The sequence below is a fragment of the Pleurodeles waltl genome, chromosome 1_1, assembly GCF_031143425.1.
Source record: "Pleurodeles waltl isolate 20211129_DDA chromosome 1_1, aPleWal1.hap1.20221129, whole genome shotgun sequence".
NCBI lineage: Eukaryota > Metazoa > Chordata > Amphibia > Caudata > Salamandridae > Pleurodeles > Pleurodeles waltl.
In genome coordinates this window covers 614,272,403-614,299,481 of record NC_090436.1, presented here as the reverse complement: position 1 = coordinate 614,299,481, position 27,079 = coordinate 614,272,403, and the positions used below count along the sequence as shown (strand labels likewise).

General features: G+C 45.3%; 1 protein-coding gene across 2 annotated transcripts in view; it reads left to right on the top strand.

Moving 5' to 3' along the window:
• The window catches only part of TMEM232 (transmembrane protein 232), a 756,305-nt gene that overhangs the window by 136,585 nt on the left and 592,641 nt on the right, over positions 1-27,079 (top strand). The gene's annotated exons all lie outside the window — the stretch shown is intronic.

The following is a 27,079-nucleotide window of genomic DNA, read 5'->3' as shown; positions in this document are numbered from 1 at the left end:
GGCAGACAAACTAATTCACAAGGGGATAAAGTTGTTGGCGGGTCTTACTTTAATAAGTAAACTTACAAGGGGACGCGAATAGGTCGATTAACCTTTTGACTGCGCTTAAAATGTTTCCACCATATATCTAGTACATGTAGATCAATAATCAAAGATAATCAATAACATTAGTAATCAATAGTAGTCAGTAATTGACACACACCATGACCTCACAGTCATGAATAACCACACCTTTATGTAAAAGTTAGAATATTTATTTCCCTATATTAACAATGCTAATGTCACATAAGATAAACTCAAAATCAAATGATAAACGTACAGAAACAAGACTGGCTGACCAAAGCGACGAAAGAACTGCAATCTAATCAAGGCTTGAGTTACTATACATTCTAAGGTTACAGTGCAAAGTAATAGCAAGAATAACTATGCAAATGATATTACATACATTTAGATTCAGCAAAGAAAAGACATCAAATGTTACTCCATATATTGAATTTCATTAGTGAGGATCCTAACTAACACCAGATTAGAATAGCATATTTGGGCTTCATGCAAAACAATTTAGTCAACATACATTTGGAAACTATGGCTCTGTCAAAATAGCGGTTGGTACCTAGAAACAAAAGCAAATAGACATAGCAAACAACATCATAGTCAATATACCTATCCTCAGTTTGGATCAGCAGGCTGTGACAGTCTTTGTCCTCAGGACATCAGTCTGGTCAGCAAGGCATCAGGATTCAGCATCAAAGTTCAGAAAAGGCAAAGACTCTCAGCAGTAAAGTTAAGCATGTCTCTTCTCAAGATGCTCAAGGAAATAATGGCCTTTCGGCGAAATATGAAATGGGCAAATGCGTAGTCTTTTCTCTGTGCAGCCCGGTTAAGTTAGATTTCCTAAAACTATTTCCCAAGTCCCTATTGGTTAAGGGATCATCCAGCTCATCAGGTAACAATATTGTTGCAGCTTATTCTCCAGTCAGTGTCTTCATTGTACTTCCTGGGAAAGTCAGTCGTACATACATTACATTTACAAAGTTGCATTAGCAAGAACAGCATCTTCTAGCAAGCACTTGTCATGAGAAAAACCTTTAGCTACGAGCACATTAGGTCAGCACAGTGGAAAATCACAATTTAATTCTCTAAGCAGACATTTTATTAAATGCCTAAGAAATCCAGCTTGACATAAGGCCGTGCAACTAGGCCAAGACCTCTGCTAAGTTAAGGCCCACAATTAATAGAGCTAATACCTAATACACAACCCTTGATATGATGTATTACTACATAAATCAAACATAAGCTCGTCATTTCATATTAATAAGCCATTAATAAGTACACTTCATGAATCTGGCGGCCACTCTTGTGGTCCCACTTTCAAATGCGTGCATTATTTATCTCTAAGTTAACACATTTTCTACACAAATCCAACACTCAAAATACATGAATTTGCGTCAAAAAGTTTACCACCGGCTAACGCCATTCCTACGCACCATGCGGGCACCTTATTTAAGGAATGACGTTAGCCGGTGCTGCGGACTGGTCTGAGTAAAAAAAAAAAGACTCAAACTAGGCAGCGCAGGAGTAGGGGAAAATGGGGGTTGTGCGTCAAAAAATGGTGCAAGTCAGGTTTGAGGCAAAAATCATGCCTCAAACCGGACTTGTGCCATTTTTTTACGCACAACCCCGTTGAAATTACTCCTGTCTTAGCAAAGACAGGAGTCATGCCCCCTTGACCAATGGCCATGTCCAGGGGACTTCTGTCCCCTGGGCATGGTTATTGGGCACAGTGGCATGTAGGGGGGCCAAAATTAGGCACCCCTATGCCACTTTAAAAAAAAAAAATATATACTTACCTCAACTTACCTGTACTTACCTGGGATGGGTCCCTGCATCCATGGGTGTCCACCAGGGGTGTGCGAGGGTGGCAGGGGGTGTCCCTGGGGGCAGGGAAGGGCACCTCTGGACTCCTTCCGTGGTCAGAGATCATGGAAGTGATCCCACAGGTCCCTTAACGCCTGCCCTGACCCAGGCGTTAAAAAACGGCTGACATCAGGCTGTGCACCGTTTTTTAAGGCCTGCTCCCTCCTGTGCGTCAAAATGATGCGGGAGTATAAATAAGGCGCACAGGCTTTAAAGTAATTTTTTGGGCGGGAACGCCTACCTTGCATGTCATTAACGCAAGGCAGTTTCCCGCATCCAAAAAATGACGCACACGGAGGAATTTTGACCCCGCAGGCTTGGGCTTCAAAGTTTAAATATGGTGCACGGTTTGCGCTGAATGTGCGTCAAAATTTTTGACGCACATTTGGCGCAAACAAAGTATAAATATGCCCCTTGGTTCCTCTAATACTTTCAAATCAGCACTCACATGAGTCAGATTGGTAGGTAAGCCTCTAATTTCTTTACTATTGTCAGGAATGAAGGAACAGGAATGCCTAGAAGTAAGCATTTTGCAAACTCCACCGTCCTTTGGTAAAAGAATGTCTAATGCAAGGTGGTTCTGAAGAGTCATAGCTCTTTCTGCAGCTAGTTTAGTATCTATCACAACTCCCACTGAAGGGATTATTGCTACAAATATATCTCCCACTACGCTAGAAGGAGACTCTCTCCTCTGTCTAATATGATGTAACTCAGTCACTTTCACACTTTTCTTTAAGTTGTCAAGTTGAAAAATCTTTTGGACAACTATCCCCAAATAAAATTTCCCATACCATCCTCTTGGAAGACGGTAATAAGCATTAGGACCACAGATGTAATATATCCTAGGAATTGCTGGATCCTGTCCATTCAACATAAAAGTCCATTTACTCTGAAACAAAAACACATGTCTACATTCACTCGTTCCCACAAAGTATCAGCGCGAGATTTAGGCCTATATATACAAACCTTCCCTAAGTGTTGCGCATCTAAAGCTAATTTCCCTTGTGTTTTTATTGCACTATAAGCATAATCATTCGTGTAAGTCCTTTTCTCTAAGCCTTTTTCTAACTTCAACTTCAATGCCTTTCTACTGTCATTGGTGTCATCAAAGAAGCTCTTCTCTAAACGTCTAAGTAAGCATGTTAAGTTATTTCTGTGAGCATAAGCTGTGCCAAAGGTTAATGCAGGTTGAAAGAAACCTATAACTAATACTGTGTCATTATCCTTAGCTACTCTACTCAGGTACCTAATTATGGGGACAAACGAAAACACCAGATTGTGGTTGGAATAGAAATACTGAATGTACTCCTGGTTATAGAATATGGTTAGTAACAGACTACAACTCAAGTTTAGGGGTAAACTATGATAGGTAACTCCTTCTTCGACTGATGAAGGAATATGTATACACACAAAACAATTCTTCGCATCCATCATCTTAACATACTCAATAAGCGATAGAAGACATTAGAAGAAAGTTCCCCTTGTGCATTAGTACCTTTGTGCAGATACTTCTCATCTAACCTAAACTTCTCTATTGTAGTTAATGCAGTAGTTGTCTCTAAAGCTGAAGTATGGTTGGCTTCCTTTTTATCAAAAACAGTCATACCCACAATCAATATCACAAACAAAATCCCGCAAACAATTGCCAAACCAATGCTCATGTATTTACAGCACCTGTTCTTCCTACTCTGCTGGCTAATCTTACTCATGATCTGTAAAGAATCAGAAAGTAGAAGAGAAATTTAGAAAATGCAGCAAAAATCAAAAACAATAATTTTCAATCTTCTTTCAGCAGTTATTTACAGCTCCCAGTCTCACTTGCAGGATCGTTTGTCAAAAATTGGTTTAGCAGCTTGTCAAAATCAGTTTAGCAGCTTATCAAAATCAGGTTTTCAAAAAGTCTGATCAGGTTATCAAAAAGTATTTTCTGGTTATTGTCAACAGTCTCTTTCTCTTAGTTTTTTTCTCAAATTGTTCCAAACAGTTCAGTTCATTAGCTTCCTTCAAGTGCCAAAATATTGACCTGGAATGCCTCGATCAAAACAAAAAGACAAATATTATTTCTGCAATTCACTTGTAGTTGCATACGCCCATTCAGGACCTGTGTACCTTCGACTTGCTATTCTCTTTCTTTTTAACATTCGATCTTCATTCAGTTCTCCTTCACTTAGATCTTCTCTCCTTGTCATATCTTCTTCTTCGATTGTTGTTTCAACAACTGCTTCCTTTCTCTTTTGCTTGTGACTATGGCCACTTATCTCCTTTCAGTGGACCTTTGGTCAATGTTTTTTTCAGTTTCGAGTTTGTAACTTCTTGCTCTGCTGTGTTTTCTCTTGATGGACCTGGAACTGGTTCAGGAGGAGTTAGATCACAATGGCTTTGATCTTTCTCAACTCCTTCCCTCTCAGGGTCCAGCAACTGCTCTAATTGTCTCTCAAAATTGTCTGCTTCTGGGAAAGCCCTCCTCTGACTAGGCCCTCCAGCTGCCTCGATTGAGATTGGCTCACTGTCACCCTCCTTGAGGTCTTCTCCTTCATCTCTCACAGGAGTGTCTGGACCGTCCTCAATGAGGTCAGATCCGGTCTCAGTTCCTCTTACCTCTCCTTCTGGCTCTGATGCTTATCTTGCTGCAATTGTTGGTGCTCTCAACAACTCTTCTTCATTGTCCAAAGGACATGTCACTTTCTTTGTGTGGCTGGCGTGGATCCAGTTTGGAACTCCAGTGCACTTCACAGCTGTGGTAGTCGTCTGAACTACCTGGAACGGATCCTTCCAAGGAGGCCCAAGCATGTTTTCCTCGCGTGTTTCCGGACCACAACCCAGTCACCGGCTCCCAGGTTGTGCCCTGGGGCATGGATCAGTGGCAGTGTGGTGGCCTCCACCTGCTGTAAGAGCAAGCCACATCAGCCAGACCTTTGCAGTAGTACAACACAACATCCTCTGTAATGTTGACAAGTGCATTTGCAGGCACCGCTGGCAACCTCATTACTCGGCCCATGAGGATCTCATGCAGCGACAATCCTGTCTTTCTGTCGGGTGTGTTTCTCATTGTCATCAGTACTAAAGGCAGCGCGTCAGTCCATTTCGGATTTGTTGACGCACACATCTTTGCAACTCTTGACTTCAAGGTACCATTCATCTGTTCTACAAGTCCTGATGCTTCAGGGTGGTAACTACAATGCAACTTCTGCTCAATGCTGCACACAGTAATTTAATTACTTCATTGTTGAAGTGACTTCCCCTATCTGATTCTAAAGAGATCGGAAACCCAAAATGTTTGCATATCAGGTCTCGGTTTTGTGCACAAGTCAGTTACTTCAAGACATTCATGCTCAATGTCCTCCAATTTTTCAACTTCAACATTTTCATTTTGGAGTAAGGTTGTTGGGTTCAGCACTGTACATCTTTTCAAAGATACATTTGGTGACCCTAGAATATTCATCTCATTACTGGTCAGTCTGGCACCTCTTAGGTTCTGTGTTTCCATTTTTGTAAGTAGAATCTCAATGGAGTGAGGATCATGATAGTTAAAGGATGCCTCATCACAATGCCTTCACACTGTGAGAGGCTCTGTCCAACCGCTACAAGTGTATGCAGGCAACCTGGTAAAGCTGCTGCGACTGGGTCCAAAGTAGCTGAAAAATATGCTACTGGGTGGTTTACACGTCAATGGACCTGCATCAAGACAGACAAAGAACATGCATCACGCTTATGACAAAACAATGTGAAAGACTTAGGGGGTCATTACAACATTGGCGGTAAAATCCGCTTACCGATGTGCAGAACTCTGCCAACACACCGCTGCGGCAGCGGAATTCCGCCACAGCTATTATGACCGACAGCTCGGAATCCGCCAAAATCTAGACACCCACACAAGCCCGCCACACCAAAGGTCAGTGATAAACTGGCTATAACAAAACCGACACCGCCATGCCAACAGGAATACGCCCACACTATCCCGACCCACGAATCCACGCGGCGGTCTTTCAACCGCGGTATTCCATTGGCGGTACACACCGCCGCGCTCAAAATACACACACATTTACAAAACACTACCACATTGGACAATTCAAAATACACACACCTGATACACATACACACACCACTCCCACACACCCAATACAATATAAAACACACACCCACAAACCCCTACGACAACAATTGCGACAGAAGGCCAGAGAGTGACACCACCATCTACAAACTAGCATCCACAGGCACTCAACACCATCACTCACACAACATCCATGCAACTTACACAACACACCTCTAAATATCACCCCACACATCACAACGCACAAAACCCCACACATTACCCACACCACCCCATGGCACCGCAAAGACACCCTAGGTTTTCTGAGGAGGAGCTCAGGGTCATGGTGGAGGAAATCATTTGGGTAGAGCCACAGCTATTCGGATCACAGGTGCAGCACACCGCCATAGCTAGGAAGATGGAGCTATGGCGCAGAATTGTGGACAGGGTCAATGCAGTGGGACAGCACCCAAGAACTAGGGATGACATCAGGAAGAGGTGGAACGACCTACGGGGGAAGGTGCGTTCCGTGGTCTCAAGACACCAGATAGCTGTTCAGAGGACTGGCGGCGGACCCCCACCTCCTCCCCCAGAACTAAAAACATGGGAGGAGCAGGTCTTGGCTATACTGCATCCTAAGGGCCTCGCAGGAGTAGCTGGAGGAATGGACTCTGGTAAGTCAAACCTTTAACTACCATATCCCCCACCCTAGCTGCATGCTATCACATACCCCCACCCTCGCCCTCACTCCCATCACTCCAACTCCTCACACATGTCCCACTATCACAAGCCACACATCCCAAATACCAAGCCCTGCATGCAACACCAAAGCATGGACACCCATCACCAAAGCATGTCCACTGCACATATCCATACACCCCCCTAAACCATTGTCACTGAAGGTCCTACACAAGAATGCAAGCACTGGGGTACAGGGTCACACACCCATTGCACACCATGGCACACACAGATGCAATAATCATGCCTTTACACCCCCGCAGGACCCCTACCCAATGTCACCGGACAGGAGGGTCCAGACATGCCCACTCCACCCACAGAAGAGGCCCACAGTGATGACAGCAGCTCTGTCCAACTGGATCAAGATGACCAGCCCGGCCCATCTGGGACCTCGGGACAGTCGGTCCCCCTCACACTGGCACAGGCCACTACAGACCTTCCACCCTCTGGAAACACCAGCACAGCACCCACCCAGCAGGCCCATACCTCTGTCCCCAGGACACGTCAAGCAGCAGGGTGTCCTCCACTACAGGGAACCCAGGCTAACCCACCACCCCAACAACACCAGGGACCTGGGGGCAGTGGTAGTGGGCACACGGTTCAGGGGACAGAGGCCCAGGAACACAGGGGAACCCGGGCGGGCTGCTGTGTGACAGGGGGAGGACAGGCCAGGGAACCCACTCTCCACGAGGCCCTCTCCAACATAATGGGAGCCTACCACCATTCCCAGGAGACTATGGCAACGGTACTGGCCAAGTTTCAGGAGACCCAGAGGCTGCAGGAGGAACAGTATTTGGGGTTCAGGGAGGAACTCAAATCCATCAATTCCACCCTGGGCACCATTGTAGAGGTGCTGAAGGAACTCGTCAACACCAGGAGGGACACTGTGGCACAACAAGGGGCCCCTGACACTGGCCTGGACGATGAACTGCCCATCACCTCCGCCGGCGCTAGTGGACAGGAGGCACTGCCACAGGATCACAACACCAGCACCCCACCCCTTGCAGATGGAGAACCACCCCGCAAGCGGTCCCCGAGATCCAGGACAAAGAGAGAGAACAATGCCAAGACCCCCGCCAAGAAATGAGACCACCCTGATTGTCATCCTTCTGTCCCACTTTGTCACCCTGTCCATACTTAAACTGCCCTAGCTCCACTTCCTATGCTCCTTTGGACAATGCACCTGTGAGACTAATAGACCAGACTCTGCCATGGACATTCCTCCACCATTACCCCTGACCATTTTACAACCCCCCCACTATTTAGCACTCAAATAAACACCCTTAAATCACAAAACAATCTTGAGTCAGTCTGTGCTTTCGAAAATGTGTATTTGCAATAACTGTGGAAAAATGATATATCCAATGTAATGTTAATATACCTATGTCACACAGCTCTAGTCCATGGGGAAACAAAGCAGAGGTCACACAGTGGGACCCACATCTGTGAAATCGAAAGGGAAAGTGACAACTCAGTGTCCATACACTGGGTGAAAATGACAGACAGATGAGAGGTAGAAGAATTAAATCAGATGTAGCAGGCAGTGTTGTCTTCTTACCTGTGTCCCACTGGAAGTATTGCTGGATCACTGTGTTCCTGTTGTCTATGTCCTCTTCTTCTGTTTCCTCGTCTTCACTGTCCACAGGCTCCACAGCTGCCACAACACCTCCATCTGGACCATCCCCCTGCAGAAAAGGCACCTGTCGTGCAAAGCCAAGTTGTGAAGCATACAGCAGGCCACGATGCTCTGGCACACCTTCTTTGGTGAGTAGAATAGGGAACCACCTGTCATATGGAGGCACCGGAACCTGGCCTTCAGGAGGCCGAAGGTCCTCTCTATGATCCACCTAGTTCGCCCATGTGCCTCATTGTAGCGTTCCTCTGCGCTTGTCCTGGGATTCCTCACTGGGGTCAGTAGCCATGACAGGTTGGGGTAACCAGAGTCACCTGCAAATGGCGAGGGACAACTGTTAGACACACACTAACTCTTAGGGACATCCCCAGACACCTAGTCACACTGTATTGGGTTCATGTCCTCACCTAATAGCCACACACGGTGCCTCTGGAGTTGTCCCATCACATAAGGGATGCTGCTATTCCGCAGAATGTAAGCGTCATGCACTGAGCCAGGAAACTTGGCATTTACATGGAGATGTACTGGTCGGCCAAACACACCATCTGCACATTCATAGAATGATAACTCTTCCGGTTTCTGTACACCTGTTCACTCCTGCGGGGGGGGGACCAAGGCCACATGTGTCCCATCAATGGCACCTATGAGGTTGGGGATATGTCCCAGGGCATAGAAGTCACCTTTCACTGTAGGCAAATCCTCCACCTAAGGATAAACGATGTAGCTATGCATGTGTTTCAGCAGGGCAGACAACACTCTGGACAACACGTTGGAGAACATAGGCTGGGACATTCCTGATGCAATGGCCACTGTTGTTTGAAAAGACCCACTTGCTAGGAAATGGAGTACTGACAGGACCTGCACTAGAGGGGGGATTCCTGTGGGATGGCGAATAGCTGACATCAGGTCTGGCTCCAACTGGGCGCACAGTTCCAGGATTGTGGTACGATCAAGTCTGTATGTGAAAATTACATGTCGCTCCTCCATTGTCGACAGGTCCACCAGCGGTCTGTACACCGGAGGATGCCGCCATCTCCTTACCTGCCCCAGCGGACGTGCTCTATGGAGGAGAACAACAAGCAGAGAGTCAACCAGCACTGAGGTACGTCAACACAACTTTATAGAAAAATGTTTGAAAATCGATATATGGCTGTATTAGTGGTTAAGCAAGGCCTACATATGCATTTAAAATTAATGCCATGTGGCCCCCTGAAATGGCGGCTGCCTGACCTGTAATGTGGGACAAGGGGATATGAGGTAACTGCACTGGCGTTGTACACCATCGCGGTAGGCGGTCGAAGACCGCGGCGCAATCCTGCATTGGTTAACATTGGACCCTATGGGTCCCAAGAGCCAATGACGATGTACACCGGCGGTGACAGTACGCACCGCTGCGGACGTGACCACCATTTTCTCTCTGTTCATTCACTTGATACCTGATCTTTGACAGGAGAGGACCTACACTGCAACCTCAGTCTGGAAGAGACAATGACTCGTGTCTGGGGAAAGGGCCCCTGCCTTCAGCATGGAGGAGTTGGAGAAACTAGCGGATGCGGTCCTCCCCCAGTACACGCTACTCGACCGTCCTCCAGACAAACAGGTAAGTACACTGTGAGCATGCCGAATGGGCAATGCCTGTGTGGAGTGGTGTTGATAAAAGATAGGGGGGGGAATGAGGCGTGCATGATACGACGGTGAGTGCATGTGCGTCATGGCAAGGATAGGGATGCGGGCCAATGGCTGTGACGGTGTGGATGGTTATATCTTTTCCTTTTCCCCTGTACTATTCGTGTAGGTCAGCACCCACCAGAAGAAGGACATTTGGCGTGCCATCGCCAAGGAAGTCCGGACCCATGGGGTTCACCACAGACAGAGCACCCACTGCCGGAAAAGATGGGAGGACATTCGGAGCTGGAGCAAGAAGACAGTGGAGGCCCACCTGGGGATGGCCTCCCAACGTGGGAGGGGTGCCCATCACACCATGACCCCCCTGATGTTCCGGATCCTGGCGGTGGCGTATCCGGAGTTGGATGGGTGCTTGAGGGCATCACAGCAGCCCCAAGGGGGTGAGTACACTCTCATTCTGCTGATTCAGCGTGCATTGTAGGTGTCTGGGTGGGGGAGGTGGTCTGTGGGTTCCCCTAGGCCAGGGCGAGTTTAGTAGGAAAGGTCCCTTCTTAATTCAGGCCCTGTGGCACCCCACCCCACCTGTGTTCAGAGGCAACGACACCTAGTCAGGCTCCTCTGACTTCCATGTGTGCAGCAATTGGGCATAGGCCTTGTAACCCATGCCCCTGTGATTAATTAGGGAACGGCGTAGTGCAGGGGGCTTCTGTGTCTGTAGTGTCCGCCAACGGTAGCGGTATTGGATGCACTCAACATGTCTTTCTTCTGTCTCCCTCCCCCCTTTTTGTGGTCTCCCTGTTCTTGTGTGCATTAGCATCATCAGGCGGAGGAGCAGTGCCAGCGGAGCAGGAGGGAGCTGCATCCCACATGGCCCTGGAGGGCGACACAACAGAGTCAGAAGCCACCAGTGGGACGGAGGGCGAGGGGAGCTCCACGGCGGGGACAGGAGCTGAGACCAGCATGCACACACGTCAACACACAAGGGAAGCTCAGGCAAACATAAGCACCACACATCCCACAGGCACTCATGCAAGCATCATACACATGCAGACATACCAACATCCATTGCCTCCACTGTGTCCCCCTCCTCCTCGCCTCACTCCTCCCTCCGAGTCTCGTCTCCACTCACACCTGCATGTACTACCTCTTCAGCCACTACCTCCATCACCAGCACACCCACCACCACACCCCGCTCACATGCAGTTACCACCTCCACTACCATTCACACACAGCTGTGCCACCATCCAAGGTGGGGAAGGGGCACAGAAAAACAGGCAAGTCAGCGAAAACCTGCACGGCGGACAAGACCGCCACCACCAGCACCGCTGCCAAGGACACCACCACCACCAGCACCGCTGCCAGGGACACCGCCGCCACAAGCACCGCTACCAAGGACACCGCTGCCGCAAGCACCGCAGGCCAATGAGCGCCAAAGCTTCTGACGCTTCTGAGGCCGCCACAAGCAGGATGAATCACTCTGGGCACAAGTCCCCCTCCAGAACCAGTGGAGTATCCGATCCAGTACCGCTGTCCTTGGCAGGATGAAGCACTCTGGGCACAAAGCCCCCTCCAGAACCAGTGGAGTATCCCGTCCAGTACCTCTGTCCTTAGCAGGATGAAGCACTCTGGGCACAAAGCCCCCTCCAGAACCAGTGGAGTAAGGCATCCACTTGAGAGACTGTGGCTTTACACTCCCCAGGATGCAGCAGTGGGCAACCCACCCACTGGAAAGACTTGTGAGACTGTGGCTTTGCACTCCCCAGGATAAAGCAGTGGGCAACCCACCCACTGGAAAGACTTGTGAGACTGTAGCTTTGCACTCCCCAAGATAAAGCAGTGGGCAACCCACCCACTGGAAAGACTTGTGAGACTGTGGCTTTGCACTCCCCAGGATACAGCAGTGGACAACCCACCCACTGGAAAGACTTGTGAGACTGTGGCTTTGCACTCCCCAGGATACAGCAGTGGGCATGGAGCCCCCTCGTGGATCTGGCATTGTGCAGTCATCCAGCTGAGGTGCCCCCCCCCTTCCATTCCCCCTGAGGTGCCTGTTGTATTTCTATCTGATGCCCCAGCAGTGTTCTCTCCGTTTTGATTGGGTATTGAGTGTGGGCCTCGCCCATGCATTTTGGGCCCAGTGGTCCACGGACTATGATGGCGGGATACCTTGGACTTGTATTCTTGGTGTATATATTTGTTTATAGTGTAAATATTTATATATATATATATATATATATATATTTATGATTACTGTATTTGAATAGATTACAAACGTTTGACTCATTTCCTTTTGTCCTTGCATTCTTCTAGGGGGGTTAGGGGTTGTAAATGTAATGTATCTACATGTACTTGTGTGTGTGTTGTAGTGGGTGAGGGTGGGGGTGGGAGTGTTGCGAGTTGCGTGTGTGTGTCACTCTTTTTTCCCTCCCCTGTGTCGTAGGTGCAGTACTCACCGTAGTCTTTGCCGCCGTCTTTGTTGTTCCTGGTAGAGGAGCAGGAAGATAAAGGCTGGGAGTATCTGGAGCTCGGGTTCCATGGCATCCTGGTTCCTCGTGGGGTGTGTAGAGGTGAGCGTTTTCCCTTCCAAGTCCTGTTTCTGCTGTGTTTTTGTTCACGGTGAATCTGCCCCGGAAAAGGTGGCAGATTGGCCTTTTCTAATACAGTGGCCGGTGCATTGTGTTCCGCCTGTCTATTGGCGGTTACTGCTGCGGTGTTTGTTTGTACCGCCGTGGCGGTCGGAGTGTTAAAGTGGCCGTCTATGTTGCCAGTTTCTGCCATGGTCGTGATTCCATTTTTTTTACTGCCGGCCTGTTGGCGGTTTTACCGCCGCTTTAACACCGACTGCCAGGGCTGTAATGACCACCTTAGTGTATTCAGGCATACCCAAATCCAGAGCTTTGCACAGGCTCTCTCTCAATTCAGAAAATGCTTTCATGCAAGTCTGGTCTAACTCTATGGGATCGGTGACCTCCTTGTGGGTCAGCTTTTGCAAGGGCCTGGAAATGACCGAAAAATTGGGAATCTATTGGTGGCAGTAGCCTACCATCCCTAGAAACATCCTGACATCTCTCTGGGTGGCTGGGGGATTCATCTGCAATATGATTGTGACCCTTTCTCTGGATATTTTCCTTGACCCCTTATCAGTCTGGTGAACCAAATATTTCACTTCATTCAGACAGTATTGCAATTTAAGTGGGGACACTTTATGACCATTCTTTCCCAAATGGTTTAGCAAGGCAATCATGTCATACTGGCACTCGTCCCTTGTTTTGGACTCAATCAGCAAGTTGGCAATGTACTGTACCAAGGTCGATTGGATAGGCAATTCCAACAACTCCAAATTATTTTTCAAGATCTGATTGAATATTGAAGTTGACTCTGAAAACCCTTGAGGAATTTGACACCAACAGTAAACTCGGTCCAAAAATTTGAAACAAAAGAGAAATTAGCTGTCCTCATGAAGAGACATGGAAAAGAAGGCTTGTGACAAATCAATGACGGTGAACCATCCAGCATCACAAGGAATCTGAAACATCATCGCAGCTGGATTTGGCACCACGGGGCAACATTTGATCACAATGTCATTTATTTTTCTCAAATCCTGGACAATTCAAACTTTCCCACAAGGATTTTTCATTCCCATTTTCGGTGAATTACATGAACTGCTCAACACTTCTTTCAGGACCTCTTGTTCCACAAATTCTGCAATTATTTAGGCGACCTTCATGAGAACATCTTGTGGCATATGGTACTGGGGAGTCTGTGGAAAATTCGCATTCGGCGTTACAGAAAATTCAACTCCATTTTGTCAGACCTATCTCTTTCCCTGTCAGGTCCCACACTTTTCCTTTAACTGTTCCCTGTAAATCAAGGTGAAGCTTCTTCACTGTGAACACTGGAAAGAAATCAATCAGCAGGTATTCCTCATTTGTAGTCTCACACTCAGCTCTGGAGTTGGGTCATCTTCATCATCACTATTCATCTGTTTCTCGATTCCATCATTTGAGCAAGTAATTGAGCACCTGGTTTTGCACAGCAAGTCTCTTCCCAGTAAGGATACCCGACTTGAATCGCAGATTACAAATTTGTGCAGTCCCTGAAAGTCGCCAATTTTAACCTGTACTGGATCTGTAATTGGGTTGGTCAAATACTGATTCGCTACTCCTACAATCTGGACTGTATTTCCTGGAAGGGGAAAATTTTGGACTTCAGCACTTTTTATTGCAGAGCGTGTAGCTCCTGTGTCAACCAAGAAGGAAACTCTGTGACTCATGACTTTTCCCGTCACATAGGGCCCTTTCTGATCTACTTCTAAGGAACCTTCAAGCACACATTCCTCCTCATCCGAGCTCTTGCTCACCCAATCATCGTTTATTCCATTCTCACTGCGTAACGGGAATTGGTGTACTGTGTTATTACTTTGGTTGGACCTCTGTCCTGTGACCTGTTGAGGAAGCATCACCTACTGCTGTTCCTTTGGGGCTTGAGGTATTTGGATTTGCTGTCTAGGTACCATGGGGACCTGCTGTTGCATCAGCTGCAACTGTGTCATTTGCCCACGTGGCATTTGCACCTGCTGCATTGGTTGAAAATTCTGCATTTGATTCACATTATTTTGGAAATTCAGATTAGGAGCTCTCCTTCTCAGTCCTCTCATGTTTTGGAATGAGTTGATGTCATTAGTTTGCTGAACAACACCTTCTTGCACCTTCATCGGACACTCCCTTTTCCAATGTCTGACTGGCCCGCAAGTGTGAGAATGCAACAATTTCTTCATTCCCTGCACATCATTCTACAGTACCCTAGTCTGGACCACGGTTTACATTACCTCCGCGGCCTCTACCTCTCATCTAATTTTGAAATATCATGTTGCCATGCTGCTTCTGTGGTAGCTGTTGTGGAAAATTTCCCTGCATCCCTGTCTGTGCAGCTTTAATCTACATCACCATTGTCTGCTCTTTCAGCTTTCTCTGCTTCAATTCAATCTTATCAGAAAATCAAATGATTCTTAATCATCGGCTAACTTCTGGTCTCAGTCGTTCCACAAACCTGAACACAAAATGAATCATGTCTTTCGGTTCAAATGTTTCTGTACCACTGTAATGTTTGAATGCCTGCAACAATCTCTCATAGTATGCATGTATAGACTCCTTTTCTTCTTGAGCTGTCCTGTCAATTCTCTGCCAATCAATGTTTTTGGGCCAAATTCTCGTCTTCAGGAGTTCAATCACCTTGTAATAATATTTCATTACCTCAGGAGATGGCGCACCTGTAACCTGATCTCTCGCTGGTTCTTTTGTCGGCCCATTTACACTCCTCTTACACTCCATCCACAGATCAGCTGGAATCACTATCTCTAATAAAGTGTTCAAGTCCTCCCACAGGCACTTTGTAAGTTTCACAAACCTGTCTGTTTGCTGGTATCATTCTACTGGCTTCTCTCTCAACGTGGGATATTCATTTGTAAACAACAGGATGTCACTTCTGCTCCAAGGGACATAAACGAAATTCCCTCTGGGAATCACCCTCATTGGTAACATTTTCACTGGATCCTTGTCCTGCTGTACATTTGCAGTCATCTCCGTGGAATCCCTTTTTCTTTTATCTCTCTTCTTTACCCATCTGCCCTCCCATTTGTTTAATGCTCCCCAAGTCTGGGCACTTTGAAGTAACTCACTAAGGTGTGCCTTCATTCTGGCAGATCTCGTGTGTTCCAAATCTTTAGCTTCAAAATCTAACCTGTAACTCCTTTTCAAATGCTTTGTTTTCTCTTTCTATGCCGTATTTCTCTGCCAGGTCTGCTAGCTTTTGATGCACTTTGCTCACTTCCCTCATAATCTTCTCTCAATTCTGCTTCTGTGTAGGACTGTAACCTCTTCACACCCATAGTTCCCTCAATGAGCTCACCCGCTTCCATGCTTAGTCTAGTGTAGTTCATGTACTCGTCTCCTTTAGGGGCACTCTGCGGGGTAGTCAGCTTGTCTAACCATTCAGTTAATTGCTGGACAATCAAACCTTGCAACAAAATATTGCTGGCCTGGACAGGTGGTGCCTGTTGCACAACTGTATTCGGGGTCTCCGGTTTCAACAATTTCAAGCTCTGACTAATGTTCGACCTTGTCACAGTATCTGGAGGAACTCCAAATGGACTAAGGTCTAGCAGTGATCTAGATCCGTCAAAGATCAGTCCCACAGGAGAGGTTATTTGGATATTCTCTTTAAGTCCTCCCATCGTTGGATTCTGACTTAGGACTCCCTGTACCCTTGCACTGGGTTTCTCTTGTGCAAACAAAGGCACAATCACACCAATAGTAACAGCTACGGATACAGCATCTGGGCTTGGTCTTACATTCAGGTTCTGTGGGAGAGTAACTCACGCATTCTGGTTCATCAGTATAGACATATTTTTCTGGGTCCCTGTTATTGCAGAATATCCTGGCATTCGCTGTTGCTACACTTGCGGCAGTAAAAGTGGAGTTGGCTCTGTCTGAACCAACGTCAGTTTGAGGAAAACCTGTTCTGTGGGCACTATCAGATTTGTGGCAGTTTCCACAATGGGCACATCAGGGTAAATTCTCTGGACATTTGACTGTGGCATGTGATTTTGTACTACTGGAGTAGTAGGTGTGTTAAGACTGCTCTTTATTAAGCTCTGTGTTGGGCTAGAATTAACCTGCACCGGACTCGCTGTCCCATTAACCTGCGTCGGAGCTGAAGAATCAGCACTGGTGCTCGGATCACTCTCATGTGCTACATATGGTGGTAGACGATTTCTCAATATCTGTAAAATAAGCTCATCATCGTCCGTCTGACTCTGCCTCCAATGTCGAAGATTTTCTAGCCTCCCTACTCTCTGAAGGGTTTTTGTTAGTCTTTCTAGTAGCTTTCCTTCCTTCTCTCTCGCAGTCCTGCGTAATTGCAGGAAACAACTTAATTCCCTGCAAGGTCTCAGTTCTCCAAAATTTCTGAGCATGGTCCCATCTAGCCTCCACTAGTGTCTTTTCTGCCTTTCTCATTCTCCTCTCAAATTTTTGTTGCTGTTGCTGTCTGGTTACTAACTCCCAGATCGCTAGTGCCTCGAACTGTGCTGGTCTCGGAAGAGGTTTTAGATCATACAGCACCCTCCTCAGATTCTCTAAACTCCTCAAATTGAATGTTCCTTTAGCAGGAAACGCTAAGCTCTCATCTTTCTCTGTCACTTTGCACCATTGCTTTAGCCAAAAACACAGCGCAGCGTCCTTTTCTTCAAATACAATGTAAACTGGTGTACCTTCTGGGGCTGTAATTTCCCCTATACTTGTTGTAATATACGTGTCTCCCCTTAAGGCACTCTTTAAAGCTTTGAAAAATGTCATCCTTGTGACCTTTATGTTATTCAAATTCAAATCAGAAAGTGACTTTTAATCCCAGAATTCTCTTCACCCAGCTTCTCAACCAATTGCGCATCATGGACGGTTGCCAATCCGTGTGCGACCCTTCACACTAACCGACCTATCCCAGAGCAGCTCCAATAATGTCACACTCACAGGTACTGTGGCTGACATACTCTCACGGATTGTCCTCCCAAACTTAAATTCACACAAAACTAATGCAAAATTATTGTGAGCACTAAACAAAATCAAAACTGAGTTTGTCGGTTTACTACAGGTAGGGTGACACAATCGCTACAGAAACTTTACGAGTTTTATACTGACGGCTTTCGCTCCTCCTTCTTTCTCAGCTTCCCTGATTCACAAGCAAAATTCGACCCGCAAATTTCACTCTCAACTGATCAGTGGGTCTGTCTTGTGCACATAGGACTCGTCAGATCTCAGTTGAAAAATTATTTCACTCACTTTGATTCAGACTCTGAGGTCGACTACGCCCCATCGACCTATTAAACCAGACAAATTACAACAAAAACCAAGTGTCTCATACACCTTTCAATATACTCCGGAGTCTTAGACCATGCAGGGTCCGTACATCAACAACCATGTGAACAATTTTTTAGCAGAAAATGCCACACACATGTGAAGTTCAACAACTTTCCTACTCTCACACTTCGGAGTACGCACACTCCTTCTACAACTTCATTTGGAGTACGCAAACTATCTAACCCTCACAACCATCACAATTCACCTGCGATTTGCTTAAACTATGCAAGTGCAAAACCTACCTCATCCACACCATCACTAGAACGCCAAGAACATCCTTAAACAATCATTGGCAAGTTCCATGATTCTGGGAAAGTCATTTCAGGACTTAAGGGCACCTTTTTTCTCCAATTTGTATCATTGAAAAAATAAATCCAAATCTCAGTGGTGATGGGCTCTCAAAAGACAAACCTGTAACGGGCATCTATGATGGGCTGATAAGGAGACAAACCATCAGACTCTGCTACCACGTCTGTTGGCGCGTCTGACCTTAATAAGTAAACTTACAAGGGGACGCGAATAGGCTGATGAACTTTTTTTTAACTTCACTTAAGATGTTCCCACCATATATCTAGTACATGCAGATCAATAATCAATGATAATCAATAACATTAGTAATCAATAGTAGTCAGTAATTGACACACACCATGACTTTGCAGTCATGAATAACCACACCTTTATGTAAAAGTTAGAATATTTATTTCCCTATATTAACAATTCTAATGTCACGTAAGATAATCTCATAATCAAATGATAAACTTGCAGAAACAACACTGCCTGACCAAAGCGACGAAAGAATCGCAATCTAATCAGGGCTTGAGCTACTATACATCCTAAGGTTACAGTGCAAAGTAATAACAAGAAGAACTGTGCAAACGATATTACATACATTTAGATTCAGCAAAGAAAAGACATCAAATGTTACTTCATATATTGATTATCATTAGTGAGGATCCTATCTAACACCAGATTATAATAGCATGTTTGGGTTTCATGCAAAACAATTTAGTCAACATAAATGTAAAAAACGTTTAGCTATGGCTCTGTCAAAATAGCGGTTGGTACCTAGAAACAAAAGCAAATAGACATAGCAAACAACATCATAGTCAATATACCTATCCTCAGTTTGGATCAGCAGGCTGTGACAGTCTTCGTCCTCAGGACATCAGTCTGGTCAGAAAGGCATCAGGATTCAGCATCAAAGTTCAGAAAAGGCAAAGACTATAAGCAGTAAAGTTAAGCATGTCTCTTCTCAAGACCCTCAAGGAAATAATGGCCTTTTGGCCAGATATGAAATGGGCAAATGCGTTGTCTTTTCTCAATGCAGTCCAGTTAAGTTAGATTTCCTAAAACTATTTCCCAAGTCCCTATTGGCCAAGGGATCGCATGTTCACACTTTGTCCAATAAAACTAAAGCTTCAAATCTACATTTCTACTAGCACACAGTTCACATGTCGATGATTGGCTCCTTCCGTACTGTTCTCATTCATCCGGCTCATCAGAAAACAATATTGTTGCAGCTTATTCTCCAGTCAGTGTCTTCATTGTACTTCCTGGGAAAGTCAGTCTTACACACATTACATTTACAATATTACATTAGCAAGAACAGCATCTTCTAGCAAGCAGTTCTCATGAGAAAAACTTTTAGCTACGAGTACATTAGGTCAGCACAGTGGAAAATCACAATTTAATTCTCTAAGCAGACATTTTATTAAGCGCCTAAGAAATGCAGCTTGACCTGTGACCGCCCAACTAGGCGAAGACCTCCGCTAAGTTAAGGCCTACAATTAATAAAAATAATACATAATACTAAGCCCTTAATATGATGTATTACTACATTAATCAAACTTAAGCTCATCATTTCATATTAATAAGCCATTAATATGTACACTTCGTGAACATTGGTGGCCACTCACGTGGTCACACTTTCAAATGTGCGCATTATTTTTCTCTAAGTTAACACATTGTCTATGCAAATCCAACACTCAAAATACATGAATATTCATTAGTAATTTCAATAAAACATCTGCGTTAACAGAATTTAGACTCAGGAAGAGAATGGGTAAACTGGGGAATGTGGGCAAACTTAAGGGAGAATGGGCAGATTGGGGGGAGACCAGTGGGCATGAGGAGGGGGAAGTGGCCAGATCAGGGATGGGTAGGAAGACAAGCACACCGGAAGGAAAGCAAGCAGACTGGGAGCAAGCAGGCTGCATAATAGGAAACTGGGCAGACCGGGGATAAGTTGGCATGCTGAGGTAACTGGAGCAAACTCTGGAAAGAATAGGCATTCACTCTGGGAAGAAGGTGGACATGGGGTTATGAAAGCAAGCAGGCTAAGGGTAAAGTGGGTCAACTCGGGAAAGAAATAACACAGAAAGAAATAACAGCTTTAAGATATATGGAAAATCCAGCAGTTTGACAGGAAAATGGGCAAATTTGGTGAAAAGAGGCAGACTGCAGAGGACCAGAGAAAAACAGGGATGCAAACTAGCTTAAGGGAGAAAAGACAAATTCAGAGAAAAACAGGGAAGCAAACTAGCTGAGGGGAGAAAAGACAAAAGTAGACAGTGAAAGTGGGCTGTGTATGGTGAGAACAGGCAGCCTGGGAGAAAGCACACAATCTAAGTGGAAAGGGACAGACTTGAGAGGACAACGAGTAAAATAGGGGAAAGTGGGTGCAGGGGGGAAAAGCAGGCAGGCTGAAGGAAAATCAGGTAAACTCAAGGGAGAATGATCAGACTCTGTGGTGACTGGGAAGACTCAGGGGAAGCAGGCAGTTCCACAACAAAGTGGTAGGCTGTAGTGATGTAATTTGGTGTTCTAGACTGTGAGGCGTGCAGGATTCCAAGGTTGCCAGTTGCCAGTTGGACTGGAACCTGGAAAGGAGAGCGATGCCAGGTTGTGTATCTCCTGAATAAATCTTGAGGAATAAACCACTGTGTGTCCGGGCATTTAATCGCAACACTTTGGCAACGAGCGAAAGCATTGCGGTGCGGGTGTATACAACCTGGCGCATTATGTGTTGTTCGGACCGTGTGGTGGACGAGGTGAACAAAGAACCGAGTGTCTTGTGAGCACGGAAGTAGGTGACTCACCTACGATTGCCAGCGTGTTGGCGGACAATCGGGTTGAGCCCTTCATTTACCCGGTATCTTCCCGTTGACAGAGCTTGTTGAAGAAGGGGGGGCCCCACACGCAGGTACTGTTGTATATTTATAACTCTGCACTCGTGCCTATGTGTGCTTTCTTATGGAGGCAGCACCGGATGCGGCGTTCCAAGGACAGCCACGGTCTCACACGAGGAATGCAGCGCGTGTATGTGTGGTGACGCAATGAAGCCGGCTACAGTGTATCTTAGCAACGAAACGCAGACAGGTCTTGTTGCTAAGGTTAAGCTACTCGACTTCTACATAGCGTTAAAAGACTAGAATGCTCCCCAGTTTCAACATTGGAGGACCAGTGTAACAGCTGTTCTGTTTGTCGAATGTCCTCTTGATTCTATTTGGAAATTAAAGGCCTTGTTGACTGTCCTTTCAGTTAAAGCCACTTGCTTCTGGAGCTGCGGCCTCCTTCATTCATACCTTTCGTGCATTTGTTGAACGTAATAGCAGTTATGGCTTAACAGGGGAATATTATTACCCCACCTCATTTCTTGCAACAAGCAGGTCAGCCTGATATTTGTTGGGAGGATTGGATTGACATTTTGGAGAATTATATTATTGCCCTTGATGGCCAAAGTTTTTCTCCAGCCAGGAAGAAGGCTCTTTTACTGAGTGCCCTGGGCAATGAAGGTCAATGAATTTTCAAGTATCTGCCCATAGCTTTGGGACCTAATGGCCAGCCCATGGATGATGTCTACAATGAAGCTATAAAGAGATTGGAGAATAGATTCAGGAAGGCGGAAGTGAACTTAGTTATGGCTAGGTACAAATTGTATTCTCAACCTCAGGCTGAACATGAGTCCACTGATGAGTTTGTGGCTAGGCTAAGGGAACTGTGCGTTAAATGTCGTTTTGGAAATATGACGGAGGAGTTAATTCGCGCCAATTGATTGTCCAATGTAAGGGGAAAAAAATACAAGAGGGATTATTGGCAGCGAAGGATCCCACACTCATGTAGGCTAAAGTGATTGAAGAATCTCAACGGTGCATGAAGGAACTGAACAAGAGGGATATAATTACTGATGTATCTTCTGAAAATTCTGATGGCCAAAGCTGTGTTGGAGGTGAAGTTTGTGTAGTGAGGAGAAGAGAGAAGAAAGAATATGGGCTTCCAGCGACCAGAAACAAAGGAGAACAAGGTCTTCCAGCAGCCAGAAACAAAGGGGACTGTGCTCGTTGTGGCAGCATTTATCATGATTCAGACTCAAAGAAGTGCTTTGCGAGCAGTAAAATTTGCAGGAGGTGTGGGCGACAGGGCCATTATGCGAGAGTTTGCAGGGAATCTAACAAAACTAACGAAAAATGTGAATTCCAGTGTGGGAGTGGTTGAAAGTATGGTTGAAAGTATGTTTGCGGACAGAGTACTTATAGTGAATGATGATCTTAAGTTTAAGAATGCTCTGCAGGTGGGTTCTCCTATCATTGAGGTAAAAAATAAAGCGAGGATGTCTAGACCTACTGCTACTTTCACTGTGTGTGGTGAGAATGTAGAACTCATGGTTGACTCTGGGTCCATGTACACCATTATCCCTGAACAGCTCTTCAAAATGTATTGGCAGGATGATAAGCTTTTACTCAAAGATATAAATCCTGGTGGGTACCAGGGTGAATCTATAGATATCTTGGGATATATGGAGGGTGACATACAATATGGCTCAAGGAGTATAAGAGGGAAAGTGTATGTTTCAATTGAAGGACCCCCAATCCTGGGATGGATGCATCAATTTGATTGGAATATTATATTGAATCCCAGAGTTTCCAAACAGGTGTTTGTTGTAGAAGAAGTTGCTCTGGAAGATGTGTTGGCAAGTGCAGAGAATGTTTCAACAGGAAATTGGGATGCTTGAAGGGGTATGTCCACAAAATCAAAGTGAAAGTGGATGATAATCTAGTACAGCATAAGCTGAGGAGAGTGCCGTTGTCTGTACGAGATGGGTTGAAGAGCCTGTTGAGAGAAATGCTGGATGAAGGGGTCACTGAACCAGTAGAAGCTTCAGAGTGGATTTCACCTGTGGTTATTACCCTGAAATCTAACGAGTGTTTGAGATTTTGTGTGGATTTGCGTTCAGTGAACCAGAATATTGTAATAGATGTATTTCCTCTTCCCAATATCAACAAATTGTTGACCTTGGTGAAGGATAGGAGGTACTTTTCCAAACTCGATTTGAGGAGCGCTTACCACCAGATTAGACTGCATGAGAACTCCAAATCACTCACTGCTTTTGTGACTACAGAGGGAACTTTTCAGTTTAGGCGCATGCCTTTTGGGTTAGCGTCTGCTGCAAGTGTTTTTCAACGGGCAATAACTAAAGTTCTAGAGGGGATTGATGATGTGATCTACTTCCAAGATGACATCTTGGTCATGGGGCGAACTAGGAATGATCATAACATGACTTTGAGATTGGTGTTGAGAAAAGTAGAAGAATTTGGTCTCACACTAAATCGAGAGAAGTGTATATTCTTGACTAAAAAAGTAGAATATTTGGCCTACACTGTTATTATGGGGTCGGTTAAACCTAAATGTTCATTGTTGGATGCCGTAAGCAAAGCACCTGTCCCGAAAGATAGAGACCAACTAAGATTGTTTTTGGGATTGGTGGAATACTATGTTAAGTTTGTGGAACAATTTGCAGAGAGGACAGAGAATTAAAATAAATATTGCACAAAGGCAATAGATTTGTGTGGGAAGAAGAACAACAGATTTGTTTTGACAATATTAAGAGGGCGATATGTCAAGCAGGAATTTTATCAGTGTTTGACAAAAGTTGGAAATTTGCTCTCACAGTGGATGACAGAGAAGAAAAGGCTGTGGCGTTTGCCTCCCGTACACTGACGTCAGCTGAAAGAAATTACTCAGTCATTGAGTGTGAAGCTTTGGCAGCAGCATGGGGTGCTGAATATTTCCGTGTGTATCTAGGTGGGCTACCTTTTGTCATAAGAACTGATCATGAACCGCTGGTAAGGATCCTAGCTTCAGTAGGAGCAGGCAAAGGTTCAGCTACGCTGGCTAGATTAGCAGCCAGACTTCAAGAGTATACCTTCTCGGTTGAATTCTTACAAGGATGGAAGCATGTTCAGGCTGATTGTCTTTCTAGATTATCATTAGATTGGGAATTGGTTGATGATGTTGGCGTGAGGGATGCAGACAAAGAAGGTGCAGTTTCTTCTGTACAAGATGCAGTTGATAGTGGCACAGGATCCTTCTCTGGAGTGCAGTGAAAAGAGGAAATGGAAAAGGATGCAGCGATGAAGGATGTAATCAAAATGATTTGGTGTGGTGAGACAAGGGAGAGCACTCTCGCTTTGGCTGTGAGACCATACTTGAAAGTGCTTGAGGAGTTATCTGTGTGCAGTGAAGGTGTGATCATGATTGCTTTATTCCTCCTGGGGGGTTGAGGTTCCAGATATTTCAGCTAGCGCATGAGGGCCATCTAGGGCAAGGTTTAACCATTAGGAGAGTAAGGGAAAACTTTTGGGGGCAGGGCATGGATAATCAAATCAAGGAATGGTTAGAAAGACGCGGTTTGTGCAAAGAAAACGAAAAAAGGTTGGCTCTCGGGAAAAGTACAGAAGGTAACTTAAGTGATCCAGGCAAGCCTTGGCACATGGTTTGCCTGGATTTTCTTGGGCCGTTGGGAGAATTATCTAGTAACATGAGATTTGCGATGGTGGTAGTAGATTTGCATTCTAAGTGTTGGTGGTAGAGTTCTTGAGGGACATCACTACAAAAACTACTATTGAGGGCTTAGAAAGAAAATCAAAGGGGAAGGTGCTCCAGTAGTTCTTATCACCGACAATGGCATGCAGTTAACTTCGCATGAAATTATGACATTTTTGAAGGCATGGGGAGTCAGACATTCTTGCACCCCATTATATAATCCCAGGGGAAATGGGATAGCCGAGAGAGCCATTAGACTTCTCAAAGGTACTGTTCAGTTGGCTCTTGCATACCGTTGTGACATCAGAGAAATATTTCGGATATGGTGTGGGCGTATTGTACCACGCCACATAGTGTCACACAGAAAATTCCATTTGTGTCCATGCGGGGATGGTTGCCAGGTACAACGTTAGTTCCGGCCTGGTTGAAAGAAGAGTTGTGGGGTGATACTAGTGTCAGGAATCATACCCATGTTAAGTCAGTTAAAAAGGATAAGGTGGAGGTAGGAGATTGGGTCAAAGTGAAATCGGGCAGAATTCAGGGAGGGTTGACCAAGTTCAGGGGTCCTTTTCATGTTCGGCGAGTAGGCACATACTTTGTAGTCATAGAAAATGGTGAGAGATGGAATTTTCGAAATGTGGCTTTGTATAAAAAAAATGGGGTTGGTAAGGTGAACATTGATGGGGGTTGCTCGGGGATGATATTTATGAGTGCTGATGAAGTAGCCAAAGGAGGCAGCACAAAGCGTTTGAATGATTGTGTTGTGCATGAAAGTGGTGAGAGACGAATGGATGAGTGCAAAAATCATTATACTCTGGGCAAAAGGATCAGGAAGCCGCCATCTTATTTGAGGGACTTTGAGAGATAGTAAAATTCATTTGTTATTTTAGTTCTTACTTTTAACCCAATTTTGTGTGTATTTGTTTTATTATGTTTCCATTTTTGTGTTTTCTTTTGTTGTTAGTTGTTAGAGAACATGGGAGGATGTGTAGTGATGTAATTTGGTGTTCTAGGCTGTGAGGCGTGAGGGATTCCAAGGTTGCCAGTTGGACTGGAACCTGGAAAGGAGACCGACGCCAGATTGTGTATCTCATGAATAAGTCTTGAGGAATAAACCGCTGTGTGTCCGGGCGTTTAATCGCAACATAGACCATGGAGGATCAGCAGACTGGGATGAAAACGGACAGATGTGGGGGCAGAAACTGGGTAAGGTAGCAGTTTGAGGGAAATTAGACAGGCCCAGGTTGAACAATCAAACGGGATAAAGCAGGCAGAGCAGGGTTGGGGAGGGCCTTGGGCAGGGAACATGCAGCAATAGATGAAAGAGTGGAGAAAAGTGAAAAGACTCAGTGGAAGTGAAAGGGAACAGTATTAGGAAGGAAACTGGGCAGATTGCGGAAAGAGTGAAGGCTGAGGGGAAAGCACAGTTGATGGAGTATTGACAGACTAGGAGTAAAGTGGGTAAGGTGACTGGAAAGTAAGCAAAATCAAGGGTAAGTAGTGATTTTTCTTTGATAGCTGCACGGCCACTGGCCAAATCATTCTACATCACTGCTGTTTTTCCAACGACTAGGTAAATAGTGATGCTTCTTTGCCATTTGCATAGCCACCAGCCAAACTTTTTTTGATCTGTGCATGTTATCCAGTAACTGGTGAATAATTATGTTTCTTTGCTGTTAACCAGACCGTTAGAAAAATTGTACATAATTCCGCAGCCGGGTAAATAATGAAGCTTCTTTTCTATAAGCACAATTGTTGACCGAACAGGGCATAATCTATACTATTTAGCCAGCGGCTGGTTAAATAGTGAAGTTTCTTTTCTGTTTGCATGGCTGCTGGCGGAACAGTGCATAATGTTTACAATTCACCCAGTACCTCAGAGTGAGGTTTCATAGCTATTTGCACAACAACATGCCAAATGCTAAATTTTTTCTGCTATTCAACCAGCATTTGGGTAAATATTGAAGTGCCCTCAGGGGATGCAATGCCACTGTCCAAAAAGTGTATCTGCCCGTTTTCAGAAAATGTACGGGTAAATCAAAAAATATTTTAGTCCAAAAATGTATTCGCTATTTGCCTGGTCACCCTCCAAATAGTACCTAATCTCTGCTATTTAGCCAACAGCTTTTAAATAGTGAAGTTTCTTTACAGTCTGCACAATTGCCGGCGCCTGTCATCCAAACACTGCATTATCTATACTCTGTGGCCAGCAGCGAGGTAAATAGCAAAGTTGGCACAGCACAACTGTCAGCCAAACAGTAAATATTCTCTTTCATTATCTTTCATTATCCTGTGAGCAAATAAATAGCAGAGAAAGCACAATGTACCCACCGGTCGGCTAAATAGTCGCCATCATAATAAAAAGCTTTCTTATTTGAAGTGCGTGTCCGAACTTTGTTC